The sequence below is a fragment of the Cryptomeria japonica genome, chromosome 7, assembly GCF_030272615.1.
Source record: "Cryptomeria japonica chromosome 7, Sugi_1.0, whole genome shotgun sequence".
NCBI classification, from domain to species: domain Eukaryota; kingdom Viridiplantae; phylum Streptophyta; class Pinopsida; order Cupressales; family Cupressaceae; genus Cryptomeria; species Cryptomeria japonica.
Genome location: NC_081411.1, coordinates 300,898,522 through 300,917,394, shown reverse-complemented (window position 1 = coordinate 300,917,394; position 18,873 = coordinate 300,898,522). Strand labels below are relative to the sequence as shown.

The 18,873-nt window shown below is 36.0% G+C and overlaps 1 pseudogene; it reads right to left on the bottom strand.

The window, feature by feature from the left end:
• Window positions 1–12,554: 12,554 nt before the first annotated feature.
• On the bottom strand, window positions 12,555–15,038 carry LOC131036855 (G-type lectin S-receptor-like serine/threonine-protein kinase At1g34300; annotated as a pseudogene).
• Between the last annotated feature and the right edge of the window lie 3,835 nt (window positions 15,039–18,873).

Sequence of the window (18,873 nt, the reverse complement as noted above, 5' to 3'; positions counted from 1 at the left end):
TTGGGTCTTCCTTTGGGCACAAAAGCTACAGATTTATTTTGGAACAATCTTGGTGATAGATTCAGTAGGAAGTTGGTTGGTTGGAAAGGGACCCTTCTTAGTTAAGCTGGTAAAATCCAGTTTTTAAAATCTTCCCTCCAGAGTCTTCTAGTTTATTCTTTAAGCCTATTCAAAATTCTTGGAAAAATTTTTGATGCTATTGAGAAAATTCAGAAATCTTTGCTCTATTTCGGGGTTGAGGAGAAGAAGAGAGTTGCCCTCATTTCCTAGGAGAATGTCTGCAAACCCAAAAAGGAGGGGGGACTAGTATTAAGAAATATTAGAACCCTAAACAAGACCCTTTTGTCCAAACAAATTTGGAGAATCTATCATTGAAATGGTGAGTGGAATGATATCTCGAAGGCTAAATACTTACATGTGATTCCTACCATGGAAGATTTCCTTTGCTTTGATCAGATACAGAGTGGCTATTCTATTTGGAATAGTGTTATCCATGCTAAAGGTATTGTAAGTTTGGGAAAAGTTTGGGCCATAGGTAATGGCAGGAAGGGGGATTTATGGGATGATACCTGGATTGGAGGACCTCCTCTCAATAATAAGTGTGTTTCTCAGATGATTATCCACACATGCAAGGATAAGTTCGGTGTTAAAGTTGTTGATTACTGGAGAGATTAAAAGTGGGTGGACCTTAGCTCTATTGAACCCAACCTAAAGCAGGTAAACTTAATGATCAACCATGCAATTTAAAATCCTAGAAGGGAGGACCACCTAGTGTGGAGCGGTACCTCTTTAGGGATTTATTCTATGGCATATGTTGTCCTTATGTTGGCTTTGTCTCAAGACCCAAGCCTGTGCTGGGTTAAGGTTTGGCATTCAGGTTTGACCCCTAAAATTAATATTTTTTTATGGATTCTTTTGCAAAATAAGATTATAACCACAAATAACTTGAGAAAGAGGGGTTTCTGCATCCCCAACAAATCCTATCTCTGTCTCAATGATGAGGAATCCATGAACCACATTTTTATACATTTTCTTTATGTCCAACCTATCTGGGCTATATTTTTCCAACAGTGGGGTTTGAATTGGGTGTTCCTAGAGGAGATTCGGGATTGTTTCAGGAGTTGGTATTTCAATACAAACAATTTGACCATTATGGAATTTTTCCTTTCCACATATTCTTTGGGGTATCTGGAAGGAAAGGAATAACAAAATCTTCAAGAATGATATTAACCCCTCTCAGGTGGTTTGGGCTAAGATAAAATACAATTTTGTTGAGAGTGTGATGGCTTGGGAAGATCATTACTGCAATCTTAAGGAGGATTTTGAAGTTCTAAAAAGCTAGAACATCCCAACCTACATGGACATTAGTACCAACCAACTCAAAAGAAGTATGTATAGTTGGTCTTTTCTTCCTAATGACTCATTTAAGGCTAACTTCGATGGGGCTGCTAAAGGGATCCCAGGCTTTGCTGGCTATGGTGGAGTTATCCAGAATGGTGCTAGCTTTTGCATTGGGGTGGTGGCCTTTCCCTTAGGGAACTAGAATAATCATTTGGCTGAAGCTATGGGTGCCCTCCAAGCTATCAAATTAGCACACAATCTCGGATTCAAGTTTTTATCGCTGGAGGGGGATTCTAAAAACATCATCAATTGCCTCCTTGGTAAACACCAACCCTTGTGGACGATTAAAAATACCATTAATTCAAACAAGGAGATTCTTGAGGGTTTTGATCAGTGCTACACTTCTCATGATTATAGAGAGGCCAAAAGGAGTGCTAACTGTGCCACCAATGAAACAGTACAGAGTGGGTAAATAAAGATTTGGAATAGCGAGGGGGATCTCCCTTGAGTGGCACATGACATCTTAAATTATGAAAGATATCATGGTAAGAAAGGTAGGATTTGAAATCATTTCCTGAGATGATAGGGGAGGTCATGGCATCATGAAACAATTTTATATGCAACCGAGAAGGAGGTACATTAATAATTGTTAGACCATCTCACATGCTTTGTGGGTGCTTTTTTCCTTTTGGAGTGAAATCATTAAAAATATTCATTGGCTTCTAGAGGCTTCTTCTCTGCTAATTAGAAAGTCCACAACCAAGAGTGATATTTGCAGGAAATTACAGTTGACAAAAATCGATAAGAAAATGGGAGGAAATCGCAAGCAGATGGAGACAATTAAAATTTATAAATGACATGACTGTCCCCAGGTCTGGGTTGTGCTGAAAGTAGCAAAAATAACTGATTTTATGGAGAGAATGCAAGAGAGATGGCGGAAAATCACAATGATTTTTAAAAAGGGATGAAATAAGGGTACCTTGACCACTGGCAATAGGAAGGTCAAGATGAATGAGACCATGATCGTTGAGGCTATGGGTCTACCCATGGACGGTATCCAATTCTATAGGGATAGCAAGTTGTCAGATGTTGCAGTGAAGAATATCCCTAAGGACAAGGAGGAGAAATCCAGTCTAGTGAAGGGAAGTCGCACTTACTACTCCCCTAAGGTAATTAAGATGATATGGCGATGGGTTTTATTTTCTATTATGGAGTTTATTACTTTAGATGGGAGATTTACCACGGTTTACAACTATCATTTTGTTATTCTCAACTATCTCCAATATAAGGAGAAAATTTCCATCCCATATTATTTGTTTTGTGCCCTGAATGTTGGGATAAAGGACGTTATCTCCAATCCCAAAACCAATTCTTCTATGCATGAGGGTCTTATGGTGATTTTATACAATCACATCAAGAATACCACGGTTCAAATGAATATTATAGAGGTTTTTGAGTTGGACGAGGAATTTGATGATGATGATGATGATGATGGTGAAGGTTACAACACTGAAGCTGATGTTAAGGATGACCCCCATATCACTGGGTTGAGCAAGCAAATAAGAAAAATAGGACAAGAGGATCAAAGTACAGGGTTGACCAGAAAGAATCAGAAGGGGGAGGAAGATTAAATTTGGTATGAGGAGGAAGATGAGACTAAAGATGATATGGAGATTGACAGCGAGGAGGTCCAAATCCTCTCTAGCTAGAAGCATAAAGGGAAAGCTCTAAGAAATGAAGATATGGGAGCTAAGAGTGATAAGTCCTTCTCGATAGGTTCTAAGGATAAGGCCCTAGCTAGGGAGGACACCTCCATGAAGGAAGCTAAGAGTGCAAATTTGAAGGAGGTGGGTCTGGAGGTGAATTGGGACCCTATGGGAGAAAAGGCCCAGGATGGCTCCCATCTGGATATTGACCTATGTTTCAAAAATGGCATGGACAATTTCAACAAGGTTTTCCTCTAGGTTCAAAAGGAAATAAAAATCATAAAAAATAAACAAACCTAGGAAGCCAGTAAAATTGAGAGTTTAGAAGATATCGACACTGGTGAGGAGATCATTAATTCCCAATGTAATAGCTTCCAATTCTTGGAAAACAGAGCTAGGGCTACTCAAAAAAGGCTGGAAGGGGTTGAGAATACGTTCAAAAATTGGGGAACAGAGTCATAAGATCTTAAAGGTCGCCTCTGAAAGCATGAAGGTTCTTATCAACAAGCATTATAGTGATCAAGGGGAAAAGTCCTTTGGGGACACCATTGAGGTGAAAGAAGACACCCCTAAAGATAAGGAGACCCATCATGGTAGAAGAACCCATGCGAGCACCAGAAAAATGAAAAGACAAAGAAAGGAGATTGAGGAAATTAAGCGGACTACTGAGAACATAGAGCAACTAGAGATGGAAGTTGTCGAGCTGCTTAAGAAATTTACCTAGCCTTGGTCTTTTCTATTGGTCCCATTTCTTGTTTCCTATTTGTTGTCTTTCTGTTGCTAACTTTTTGTTTGTTGGTTGGCTATCTTTTCTATGTGTGTTGTCTCTTGCTTTTTCATAGTGCTTTAATGGCTATCTTTTGATCTAATGTTGTAATGGGTTTCAGGGGCCCATCAAAACCTATTTTCCCTTAATAAGAAATAATGATGGGCTCACTACCGGTTCCCTACCACATTCCCATTTCTCCTCCTCTGATGGTTTAACTTTTAGAGCTTCCTCACTTGCACCAGTGGCTTCACCACTTGGTGCAGTCTCAGTAATTATTGGTTCCTCCATAGGAATTGTAACCTCATCCTGTACATTCTGATCTGGAGGACTATTGTCCTCAACATTAGTAACATGTACATTTTCAACCTTTACACTCTCTTTATCTGTTCGTATCTCAACAATTGTTTGTACATTAGTATCTACCAGGGGCTCAATGTCCACTATCTTAATGTTTTTAAAAATTGAGGGTGAAGTACCCACAATACCTTTACCTTTCCCTTCAACCAGATGTCTATAGTATCTGTCTTAGGTTCCGGTGAAGTATAAAAACCACAATTTTCTAAAAGTAATTTAACCCATTCCTTGTGTGTCTCCTTGACTATTTCATTGACCCTACCTAACATAAGACTGATTATTATATGCTTATTGTTAAAGATTTTCCTATCTGCAACTTCAAGTGTCTTATCCATCTCCTCTGGACTAATAGAAACACAAACAAATAACAATTCTTGAATCTTTAAATGCATTTCCTCTTCCATTGCTAATAATCTTCTAGAATATAATATGTCATATAACTATGCCGGTATTTGGTCTTCACTTTATAACAAGGCTTTCATATAAATATCCAAATACAACAAAATTGATTCCTCTGCTTCTCTTTGTTCATCATTATCCAAATGTTCATAATAAAACTGTACATTCTTCAACATACCATCTTTAGTAATCTCATCAACTAATTATGCGCAAGTCTTGGGTGGAATAATAGTTACATTACCAGATACAAGTGTCAGATCAGTGTCATCCTTCTTCTTCCTTCTTCCAATACCGGATGGGACTGGAGGTGTTTCTTTATGTTCTATTTTCTATGTCGATACCCTGATAGTAACTTTCCTAACCAGTTACTTCTTAGCTTCCACGTTAGTCTCTTCATATTTCTTCCTCAATACCCTCTTGAATGCTAAGGGTGTGTCATCATCAGATCCAGACTCTACTGCAATAGGCTCAATAAATATTTTTGGTTCTTTCCTCTTCCTCCCTTTCTCCGGAACAAGATCAATTAATGCCTTGACGTTCTGTGAAACATTTTCAATAAATTTACTTGCCTTTCCCTCTTACTTCTCCCTCTTCTTTTGGTTGAACTCAGTTTCAACCTCTTTCTTCTTTCTGCTTTGTAGTACCAAAGGTTTTTACAGTTTCATCAATAGGTACCTCAATTAGCATCTTTGCATAAGCATTTAGAATTTGTGCATCAAATTCATATCCCATTTCCTCAATCCAAATCTTTCGGGGCCTTACAGCTTCCATCAAAGTTTCATCTTTCTTGACCATGAAGCATATCTTGGTTGAGTACTTCTCAAGAATGTTCTTTGGAACCCTCTCCCTAGACTTCATAGCCTTTTGAAATACCTTAAAGTAACTCCACACTTTGTCATCTCTCTGACTACCCCATGTAGAATTTTTTTTTTAGTTACGTCCCTACTGGGATATCGAATGACCATTGTCTCTTCCCAAAACTGGGAGTCTCATTGATGAAAAATAACATTAAACAGACAATTAGGTTTCCATAATGGAATGTTCCTTTCTTCTCTCTTTTGATCTTTCCTAAGTTGATTAACAATTCATCCAACATCTAGCCACATAGATCTAACTTCTCATTTTCCCTCATCATTTTATGAGCTGCATAAATGTAGGAGCTAGAAATAGAATTCAGTTGGTTAGACTGAGTTACCTTGTAAACAATGTCTATGCTTTTGAATCTGATATATGTGTCAATGATAGTGCTAATCCTTATTTATCGCTTGTCCAATGTTGCGCTGGTGATCTTGTTGACCTGATCATTAGAAACCTTCTTCCTGAGACGTTGTCCAACTTGCGCTAAATCGGTGATTTCCCTTATAGCCTCCTTTGAAATCTTATATGGTCTATCTAACTAGATAAACTCTCCATGCACTCTGATCAAAACATATCGAACAATCTCATCTTCAAATTTTGGAATATCCAGAATGTCGGTAAACCCTAGATCCTCAATGTGTTTGTACTTGGGCTTAATCTTTCCAGAATCTCCCATTAACTCTCTCATGTACATGTTCTTAATATCATTCATTCCCAAATCCTCAATATGATAGTGAATGTAAGATCTGACATCTTCGACACATACGACTCCTTTCAGGACATGGGGAAAAGAACCAACTGAATCATCCAGGGTAGAAATATACAGATATCACTTGAAAATAGGCCTCAGGTAGTCCTTGACCTCAACTACAGTAGGATTTGCAATAAACATAGTTATAGACAATGATCCCGCTTCCATGATGAAAGATAAATACTTGTTAATAGATGTCGATAAAAAACCCTAAAGAACTCTTCTGATCATTGGTGAAATTACTCAAGATGATATCAATCACACTGAATCACATTAGACTTCCTTTGAATCACTCTGAATGACTCTGAGTGCAAAGTGATAAGAAATGAAGTGAATTCAACCTTTTAACCTCCAAGAAACCCTAATCCGTCATTGATATGAATGACTTCCAATGGAAGATACCGGATCTCAATCAAACATCTCTATGCCAGATAAGCATCTCCAATGTCTGGAACATCTTCCAGAACCTCTTCCCGGGGCATGTGCAACATCTTCATGAATTTTGTCTATCCTGAAGGCATCTTCCTTAGTTACTGGATGAGCTTCCTGCCGGTGTAGGAGCAACCTCCTCTGCCAGTTGAATAATCAATGTATTTCCATTTGTTGATTGTTGTTCTGACTTCCTGACCCATCTCTGGGTATGATCTTGCCGGATTTCATCAACCTTCTCTTTCTCTTTCTCATTTGATCCATCATTACGAACCGGTGGATTTTTGCCTCTACAAAACATAGCAATATGTCCAACCTCATTACATGCATAACATGTAACATTGTTCTTTTGAATTGCTTTGCTAAAATTGGTGTAATTGCTTGACCTACACTAATTAGCCATATGTCCAAATTTTCCACATGTATAACATTTAACATTCATTCTGCAATCTTTTGTCTTATAACCATACTTATTAGGTTTATCACTGATGATTTCTACCACCATAATGCAAAAGCTAAATACATCATCTTTCTCCATAAAATACATGTTCAGTACATCTGGTGCCATATACCCAGGTGTCCCTCTAAGAAAGGTTATCGCTTCACTCTGATCTCTATTAACGAACTTTGTCAAGCCAATGTCTAAGACCTTCGCATTGAAATTTTGGTCAAGGAGAATGTTTTGAGGCTTGATGTCGAAATGTATTATCTTTTCTCAACAATCTTCATGTAAATATGTTAATCCTCTTGCAATGCTCAGAACTAATTTGTATCTACTAGTCCAATCTAGAAAATATTGATGCATATTGATGGAGAATATCCATTTATCAAGAGACCCATTTGACAAATGGTCATTTACAAGGATTTGATGGGCCTTTTATGCATAGAAGCCCTTCAGTCTTACCAAATTAAGATGACCAATTTTCCCTAGAGTTTCTACCTCTGTCATGAATTCCCTTTTTCCTTGTCCCGCTCCATCAAGATGATTCACTGCTACCTTTGAGCCATCTGCCAAAATACTTTCATAAAATGACCCAAACCCTCCACTTCCCAACTTCATACTAAATTCATTACACGCAACCCTATCGGCCAATCAACACGATCATCCTCATCTTCATATTTTTTTTTGTCCACCTTTGATATGCTTACTTATCCACACACAAAAAAAGAGAAATAGGAGAAGTACTCCACCAATAGCAGCAATAATGATAACCATAGCCGAATGGTTATCGGCGTAGGCCTTGACTGAAATTTAATAAAAGAAGTTGAATTGTAAAACTCATCACTTCGATTATTTATTTTAAGAGAGTAAACTTTGGACTCCAAATAACAATATCCCTAGAAAAATTCACACCATACCTAAAAAAGTCCAGCTTTGCAAGAGCATTTCTCAAGGCAAAGATTTGACAGTATCTAGCGAGACCAAGTGTGGAATGGATGGATTACCATTATGATAGGTAAAATAGTAAACATGCTCTAGCTCCAAAAATTGCCAACCATTGGTATGGTTACTTCTTATGGATGTATTAGTGCAGACAAGAAGTCTGTGGGGAAGACAGCCTAAATTGGGCTTGGTGGCATGAATCTAATCAAAAGTGTTACCCTTTTTTTAATATCTACACTGTGCTTCTATGCAAAAGAATTAGCTTCGACATGGCATAGGATAAACACATAGACAATATTTCCATGAAGGTTGATAAATTTATTGAATCTTTCTTCAAAATTTTAATTTATCTTCTTTCAAAAATTTTACACATCTACAAGCGAATAAAGTTGTTTGTCTTTTGTTCAACTCTGCTTTTTTTTTCTCTATTTTTATTTTCTCCCCTGCAGTTACTTCATGAACTTCTTTGGCTTAGACTTTAGGAACTTCAAATATACCAAAATTTTTCCTTTCAAATATTTTTGTGCTTCAGGATTTTCTTTTGCTAGCAATGACATACTCACTGCGACTTCAACTATGATCTACCTTTACTCTTGGTTGTGAGTCCATTCTTCCAAACTAACAACTTTTCTAAAAATCGATCAATAATCAACCCTGTCTCTTCAACAGATCTCTTTCTTTCTTTTGCATTGATTTTTAATCTTCATTAAGATCTCCTCTTTCTTACAGATCTTTGTAGAAATTTTTTTTTTGAGTAGGGACTAGCTCCTCTTATTTGATGGCTACTATTCCTAGCTTATTTTTCAGTGACTTTTTAGGCTTGTTCTCTTTCATAGGCAGTGGTATGTCACTGCATCCTCACCATTCCCCTGAACTACCCACTCTTCCCAGACACCATTGATTCTCTCCACTCTTCAAATCTTATACGAACCAAGCTCTAATACCAAATGATGGAACAGGGTGAGAACAAGGTCACAGTCTTTGCTGAAGATAGATAAAATATTAGTCTGAGGTGCACTTGGTATTTGAGGTTATATACACTCCCATAGGATAAAATAGAATGTGGTAAAGCTTGATTCAGAGGAGTTTACAATAGAAGGATGGCTTGGTACACAAATGCAAAGGATAAGGAAGGATTCAAAGTTTGATATACTAAAAGCTTGAAGCCACTCATAGGATTTTGATTCCTTTGACGAGTTTGTTGCCCATGAATAGAAGCCATACATGAGATGAAATGATACCCCTATGAAACATTGTTGTCAGCTTATAAGGGAAGATAGTGGTTTCATGTAGAAGATAAAGAATATACCCAATTTTGTAGGGTCAACAAATTACTAATAAATAGCCCAGTATTGCATCAACCACTGCTTCAAGTTTGTTCAACATCAGTACAAATATAAATATTAAGGGCTACAGTTGTATGTCAAGGATGGAGAACCATGGCATTTAGAGTTTAAATATTCATTGCAAATTTTGCTAGTCGATACATTTAGCATGATTAAGAGTTTGCAGATCATAATAAAGGAGAGAGAACTCCTGGTAATCTGTTTGTTGAAACCAAAATCAAATATTTTCACAATTGCAGTTTTTGAAGGGACCACTTTTCACAGGAGGACACCAACAAAAGTACAGCTTAGCCACAATTAAGTTAAAAGAGGCAGTGGAAGAATAGGATATGAGATTAGGATATTTAGATAATATTATTTTATTGTTCAATCTCTCTCTCCAACATATTTGCCTAGATTTATATATAATGTTTGCCTTTGTTTTGGTACTCACTCTTTTAGTAGAGTCCAACTCTACAAAGTTGTTAGAAGTGTGTCAAAAACTACGAAGTTTACTTTGAATGTAATGGTGGATATAAGAGTTGAAGCACATATTGTGATTTAATGTTTTATTATGAGAAATGTGAATGTTTTGTTTTATTTTCTTCCTCTTTTTCTTTACAAATGGTATCAAAGTTAAGGGTTTGTAGCTATGAGAAAGAAAAGGAGAAGTACTTAACTATAGCAATTAGAACACTCTCGGTTGAAGACGCCAAATGAATATATCAGAGACATTATGAATGCTTGTAAATGAGGGAATGTAAGTAAAGAAAGGTGTAGCAGCTATAGCAACAACTAGCTAGGAAAAAATGAAGAACAGACTACATACACAAAGAGAAGATTGAAGACTACCATTTTCAAAGGAGAAATCAAAGAGTTTGACTATTGTAGTAGGTGAAGAAAGGTGCAAAGAACAAAACATGGATAGTATATTGGTAGTTGAAATTAAACGGGTGTTTTGGAAGATAATCTCACATACCCTCACTCATATCCTCTGTATTCTCCAGTATTAGGCAACATTAATGATAAAGATTGAAGCAAATCCTGATTGGAATGGAATGAATTTAATCTTACTTGTCAACTGTCCCAACTCTAATCTCACATGCTTTGTGGGTAAGTTTGATAATCAATATTTTATGTTTTAGTGTTTAAATATACAAAATTCTAGAAAGATCTAAGTCCTCAATAAAAAAATGACACTTGTAATCGATTGAAGGATGAATAAAAAAAATTGTTAGTCTTTTGTTTAACTCTGCCTTCTTTTACTCTATTTTTATCTACTCATTTGTTCCATCATGTGGTATTAGAGCTCAGTTTGTAGAAGGTTTGAAGAGAAAATAAAATCGATTGTGTCTGGGAAGAGCGAGTAGTTTAGGGAAATGTTGAGGATGCAATGAGATACTACTGCCTATGAAAGAGAATAAGCCTATAATATTGATGAGGAAGCTGCTAGGATTAGTAGCCATCACAAAAGAGGAGTTAGCCACTACTCCAAACAAATTTTGCTACAGAGATCTATAAGAAAGAGGATATTTTAATGAAGATTAAAAATCAATGTAGAAGAAAGAAAGAGATCTATTGAAGAGACAAGGGTTGATTGTTGACCAGTTTGTAGAAATATCATTAGTTTGGAAGAATGGACTCGCAAGCAAGAGTAAAGGTAGATCATAGTCTAAGCTGTAGTGAGTATGCCATTGCTAGCAAAAAAAGTCCTAAAGCACAAAAGTATTTGAAAGGCAAAATTTTGGTATGTTTGAAATTCCTAAAGTCTGAGCCAAAGAAGTTCCTGAAGTAACAGTAGTGGAGCAGATAAAAATAGACCAAAACAAAGAAAAGTTGATAAAAAAACAAACAATTTGTTTATTCATCCCTCAATCAATTACAAGTGCCTCTTTTTTCTTCTTTCGGTGATCTCAACAATACTTTCATGACTCTTGCACAATCTCTTTTCTTATAATCTTCTACTTGAAGATCACTAGATCTTTTATATCTCTGCAAAAGATATAGGTCCAAACTAGACCATGTTGGGACTCAATCCTAAACTTTAAAAAAATTCAATTAAGTCCTCTATGTGTCTCTCCAAGTAAAGATTGTAATTAACCTAAAAGAAACTAGTGTTGGGTCTAGTTTTGTCATTTCCTTTGGATTCTAGAAATTATCAAAATTTTAAACTTTTAGAGTTGTTCATCCTATTCACCTTCATCTTTCAATTTGTCTATATCTTATTTTAGATGTCATCCTCTTATTGTACCTCTCTCTCCAACACAATCCTTCACATCCTTTATTGTTTAATTTTTTTAAAAAATATTTTAAACCAAAGTTTTAAACAATCCCTTATCTAGGTATCTCGTATGGACATTTCCTAATTCCTAAATCCCAACTCAATATTTTTCTCATATGTTCTTCATCAAAGTAAACTCTGTATGCTTCCTTCTACCCATGTACCTCTAATCCTGATGGTGTACCAATAATTTTAAGATAATCGACCCACAATTTACAAATGTAAGAATTCCAATTTTCAATTTCTCAATAATACAATCTCAACATTATAAATTAACTTAATACTTTACATCAATTACTAATTACCATATCTTTATTATCTAAATTAATTAGATAAAAATATTTATTTCTATTGAAAAAGTAAATATAAACAACAACAGAAATTATACAAAACATAATACGTAAAAGTGAAAAAGAAGTGAAAAAGTTAAGAGATTTGAGAATTTATTAGTGCCAAAATTTTGGTAATATATAATATGTCAAAATCTAGTGGCAAAGACCTAAAAAAAAATTGTTCATTCGAAGGAATGAATAAAAATCGAAAAATTTTGTCCAAGGGGTTGAGCTTAACTGGCTAAAACACTGGGTTCTCACTGTGGAGACCCAAGTTCAACTTCCAATAGGGACATCTGAAGTGAAATTCTAAGTTGTGACTCTTGGTCTTCCATAGGATGGGGAAGGTCTTGGTGTCAATCTAATGGAACTCTACGCTATGACTCTTGGCCTTCTATAGGATGAGAAGGTCTTGGGGTCAATCTAATCAAACATAATAATAATAATTCAAAGATATGTAATGGGGATGGGGCCCCCTACTGTGTCCCCACTGGTTCATAGCTCCAGTCAAAAGCTATTCAGGCTTCGGCCAATTACCAATCAAAAAAAAAAAAAAAATCGAAAAATTCTAATTTATCTTAATTTCTAGACTTGGATAGTAAGATACAGGGGTTAGCTGGTTAGGTTATCTTGGTCGAGATAGCACGGAAAATGGAGTATAGGAGAACTCACTGTTGTAATTAGAAGCAACTGGAAACCCTGTAGTCGTGGAAGGAACATCATCCAAGGTGTCTACTAAACCTTCCAACGCTTTCACCACTGTCGACATTGCTGGCCGCCTCCAAAAATCTACCTCTACACACCACATTCCCACTTTTAACAATTTTACAGCCTCTTCTATTACGCTTGTTTCGTCATCTTCAAATCCCTCATATACCAAATCTATTAACCTACCCGCCTCTGCTTTAACTTGTAACACCGAAAACAAGCCGTTCTCTGAAAGCTCTCTGCTTCTTTTCCCACTAAAACTTTCTACCACCATAACGCCAAAGCTAAATAAATCGGCCTTCTTCGTGAAATGCATGTTTAATAACTCAGGCGCCATATAACCTGGTGTGCCTCTCAGCAGGGTTATCACTTCATTTTGGTCTCTGTTAATCAACTTTGCCAAGCCAAAATCTGAGACCTTTGCACTGAAATTTTGGTCGAGGAGAATGTTCTCAGGCTTGATGTCGAAGTGTATTATCTTTTCTCGACAATCTTCATGTAAATATGTCAATCCTCTTGCAATATTCAGAACTATTTTGTATCTAGTCTTCCAGTCCAACAAATCTTGATCCATATTGTTGGAAAAAATCCATTTATCAGAGACCTATTTGGTAGATGTTCGTATACAAGCATTCGATGGGCCTTTTCTGCACAAAAGCCCTTCAATGTTACCAACTTAAGATGATCAATTTTTCCTAGAGTTTCCACCTCTGCCCGGAATTCCTTTTTCCCTTGTCCTGCTCCATCAAGGCGCTTCACTGCTATCTTTGAGCCGTCAGCCAAAACACCTTCGTATACTGAACCGAATCCTCCTTTACCCAACTTCATACTGAAGTCATTGGTAGCGTGCTTCAATTCCTGGAATGTGTAACGCAGAGGTAATCCTGATAGCCAATCTTCAGGATCGTCCTCATCTTCATCCTTTTCATGTCTTCCTCCCCGATACTTACTTATCCATATGTATAATAAGAGAAACAGGAGAAATACTCCACCAATGGCAGCAGAAATGATAACTAAAAACCAAATGCTTACTCTGCTTATGCCCTGACTGAACTTTAATATAGGCAGTGGAATTGTAAAATAGATCACTTTCATTACTCGCAATGAGAGAGTAGACATTGGACTCCAGATAACAATAACCACTGGAAAAGTTGGCACCATACCTGAAAAACGCAGCAAGAACAATTTGCGCGGCAAAGATTTTGACAGTAATCTGGTGAGACGAACTGGGATATGGAAGTATTATTGTGAGAATAAGTAAAATAGGAAGTATGCTCGAGCTCCAAAAATTGACGACTATCAGCGGGGTTAATGCTTTTGGATGCATCTGAGCATACGAGAGGTCTGTTTAGAAGGCAACCTGAATTGGGCTCTGTGGCATCAATCTGAACAAAATCATTGCCCTCTTTTGGACAGCTGCACTGCCCATCTCTGCAAACACCATAGTTTCCGCATGCCATTGGATAATCGCACATGCCAAGCGATCTAGTAAATGTTGACAAATAGTCAATCACAGATCTTCCTGAGGCTTCTAATATTGAATAAAACTGCAGATGCCCATCTGGAATAATCTTAGAGTAGAGGCAACCTTTGGGTGTACTAAAATTGATAAAGGGGAACACATGGAAGGGCTCATTGTCGAACTGGAGATAAGATAATTTCACTGGTGGAGGCGACTTAGGATACCTATAATATATTTGAGGGGGTACCTTGGCTGTATACATAAGAAAGCTGTCGACGGACAAGGAACAGCCGAAATTACCTTGGCTTGTATTCGTAGGAGAGATGTTTGCAATAAGATTCTGTCCCACTTTCAACTTCTGTCCAAACAGCAGGGTATCAGTGGGGTAATCAAAAGACTGCCACATGATTCCATTGGAGTTGTTCAAGAGAACAAGGTTCCCAGATACTTGTATCGCCATCCCTTGAAAATCATGGGTGGATGTATTTGTAGACCAGACGAGAGTGCCATCTGCGTCCTTTAACACGAGTTCTCCCGTAGAGGTGAGTGTCAGGGTTGCATTTTCTTGCACCATCTGCTCTCTATTTGAAACACCATTTGAATGTCGTACAGCACACCGTCGTTTCTTTTCATAAAAATGAAAGTTGCAAACAGGTAGCCTGTGTCACAAGGACTACCATAGCAGAAGAATCCGCATCCAAACTGCAGATTCATCTCATTATGTAAGATAGCGGGGCTGACTAGAATTGGCCTGACAAACGCATCCGCATATGCAGATGATGGTAAGAAACCTGAAGAGCAGTTATTGTTGGTCCATGTGATGCCTCCAGATGAATTTGCAGAAGTAAGAGCAGAGCTCTCTGTAGCTAACAAGCAGAATATAAGGAAGAGACGCACAATTAATGACACAAGAGGACCAGAGGACGAAAAATAGTCCATTACTATCTTTCTTCAAAACAGAAATGATGTGGATGCGGTGGATCGCATCAATGAAAAAATGAGGGAAGTGCATACATGAATGTGGAGAGCTTTCATGGGAGCCAATACAAAGGGCACCTAAGTAATTCCTTCCATGTCCAATCAAGCTGAAAATCCTAGACAGCGTAACGAAAATATTAGTAAAGTTCTGCTCGCTTACAATCGTTGTATCCTAAGATCGCGCCGGTTGCTGCTGAAAACAGAACACACACAGTACTCTCCGAATTAGACCACACTAATTTCGGTTAATTATCTTCATTTTAAGAGAAATAGACTTTATGACTTAACAGACTTAGTAGCGTATAGGCTGGTCCAAAAACTTCATTATTGATGGGTGGCAGTCAAGCACGTGGGCGGCTGGTCTATGCCGACTGAAGCATCTAGCACGTATTTTCTCTCGCCGATTTCTTGTAAGGTTATGGACGAGAAGACCATTTATAAAACAAATGGCTGCCATTTTAGTTCACTAAATCTAAGTACACTTTTGGTTCTCCAATTTCAACACAAGCAACACAAGCAAGGAGAATATTAGCAATGATTGTGGAATTTTGATTCACACCTCCCAATTGCATTTTATAACAACGTCTTAAAGTCTATGCAACAAATTCATTTCATATAGTTATTGCAATCCATGAGAACATCTTTCTCTACTTTCTTATCTCTTTTGTATGCTTTACAAATGTTGAAAGTAATACAATTCGTCATAATGACATTGTAGTACCCCTTCTCAATACCATTCCTCTTGATTAAATTCCTTAATGGATGCCCATTTCATGTTCCTCCTTTCTATCTTTTAATTGTGTTCAACTTGTAACATATTTTATTTTATTTATTACTTTCTAATATCTCTTTAATTATATTCTATATTCCTACCATGTATACCCTATGTGAAAATATGGTTGGAAAACTTTTAGACATATATACTTAATTATGTCAGGCCACTTCATACATGTTTGACAAAAAATGTTCTTTTGTTACAAATACTTAATTTTATTTTTGTTGATAATTTTGCCTTGTGTGTGACACGACTTTGTACTTTTATTCCCTCTGGTTCCCTTCATATGTATCTTTTAAAAATTTGGTACAAGATATGACATACTTATCATCACCAATAAGCATGTTCAAGATCGCTATGTAGATTTAATATATATGGCAAAGCTATATATGAAATAGCTCATTCAAGCATAAGACTATGGAACTAGTGTTAAGATACTTACAACTTACCCATTCACAATATTAGCAATTCTGCCCTTAACACATCCTAATTTATCAAACTGGTGTTCTCATGTTCTCTATGTTTATAGTAGTTCATGCTCATACCATAAGAAGGGTTCATGACAAAATAAATATGCAATGAAATTACCACATAACAAGTGGAAAAACAAAAATTTGGTACAAGATATGACATACTTATCACCACCAATAAGCATGCTCAAGATCACTATGTAGCTTTAATATATCTAGCAAAGCTATCTATGAAATAGATCATTCAAACTTGTGACTATGCAACAAGTGTTAAGATACTTACAATTTACACATTCAAGATATTACCAGTTCTGCCCCTAACAAATCCTAATTTATCAAATTGGTATTCTCATGTTCTCTATGTTTATAGTAGTTCATGCTCATACCATAAGAAGGGTTCATGAAAACAATAAATATGCAATGAAATTTCCACATAACAGGTGGAAAAACAAACCCATTTAACAAATTCAAGCACTAATATTCATATCAAGTGACTGTCTTAGTAAGTGTGACATGCTAGTGCAAATTAGTTATCTTTATCAAGAATCAAGTGATCTTCATAGGTCAAATTTTGGAACCATGATTTTATACCAATATAATAAATGTCCTTTTTATGGTCCACTCAATTAAATTTCCTCCATCCTTTAAGATTTAATGGGTATCCAAAGCCTACCTAAAATCTCCAATTTCAACACAAGCAAGAAGAATATTAGTAATGATTGTGGAATTTTGATTCATACCTCCTAATTGCATTTTCTGACTACTTCTTAAAGCCTTTATAACAGATTAATTTCATTGATGCCTTATAGTTATTGAAATCCATGAGGACACCTTTCTCTACTTCCTTATCCCGTTTTGCATGTTTTACAAATGTTTAAAGTGACACAATTCGTCATAGTGACATTGTAGTACTCCTTCTCAACACCATTCCTCTTGATTAAATTTGTTGATGGATGCCCATATCATGCTCCTCTCTATCCTTCAATTGTGCTTGACTTTAACATTTTTTATTTTTTTATTTTTTTAATATGTCTTTAATTATATTTTATTTTGCTACCATGTACATGGACTATGGGAAAATATGCTCCTATGAAGGATGTGACACATGTAATGTGTGACAAGAAGAAGGTAGCATAGTTCATATTGATTGGAGTATATTATTTGTTTTTCATTTTTATTAATTTATCGTCGATGAATGCATGTAAGATAAAATAATTGAAGTATTTGTTTTAATAGATACCTTCCCCTTACACGATAGTTGAAATTTAATTTTAGAATTAATATAGATTTCTTAGAAAATACATAAATTTATCAAATTTGATAAAAAAAAATATTACATGTATTATATATATGTTACCCCACATTAATTATACATTCACATCTCTCAATATCTTATAATGTGCACCACTGACTCTTCAACAATCTACCTTGAAACATTCACATCTATCTATATCTTATAATGTGCACCACTAACTCTTCAACAATCTACCTTGTACTCGTCTTGTAACAATCTAATTTGTGGTCTATGGACAAGAGGGAAAAGGAGTGGTGTGTTTTCATCGTTCAAAATACATTAGCAGATAGAAAAAAAAGTTATTCTTTTTTACATTTAAAAGTCAAGAAGTTAGGTCAAAAACGACGACAGGAAATAAATGAACGTCATAGACACTGGAGAAAAAATATTCTTTCACATCAACCAGTCAAGAAGGTAGGTCGTAAACGGTGAGAGGAAATAAATACATATAGCTCAACGGGAAAATGACGAGGACTTATTCACATTGGCATGGGTATATGAGGTCAATTTGAACATTATTTCATTTATCAAAAAGACAGCGACAATTTATTAAAACTCTAGTTTTAGTTTTTCAACTACAACACTTTCAGATGCCTAATTTTCTGTGGTCTTACATCGGCGAACATCACTAGCGTATTCACTCTTGTTGACAATGGCGTATTCTCGCTAATAGATATATATTGCAAAACATAATGTTCAGTCATCTTTCTCACAAAACATAACGATCCAAGATACGAGTAGATAGGAAAGAAATCTATTTTGTAAGCATATTTATATTTATATTTTATAAAATTTGCAAAATCAATCTATTTGACTTGAAACCAAGGCATGAGATCTAATCGGCCGTTCAAGTCTATACACACCAAATAAATCCATTACATAATTGTTTCAATATGCCTTTGACTCGTAATATGGAGTAGTGGGATGTGGTTCACTAATTAGAAATTAGTTTATGGGCTTTAATTTTATCACCTTCTTTCAAATTTCCATTTAGAAAAAAACATATACACACAAGATAAACTGAAATGGATTACCTCCCAGGCCGGTCAAAAATACTAAAAATATGAAACAAATCTTATCTCGGAAAATAAAGATGTATAATAGCTTGTTGGTTGATGAATATTTTATAATAAGAACGTCACATAAAAAATGACAGAAGACATAATGACTCGTTTAACAAGTGAGAAATTTCATAACCTAAAGTAAGGACTAAGCGTTCCTTGTTACTTAAAAGTTAAAATCATATAATTAATTTCT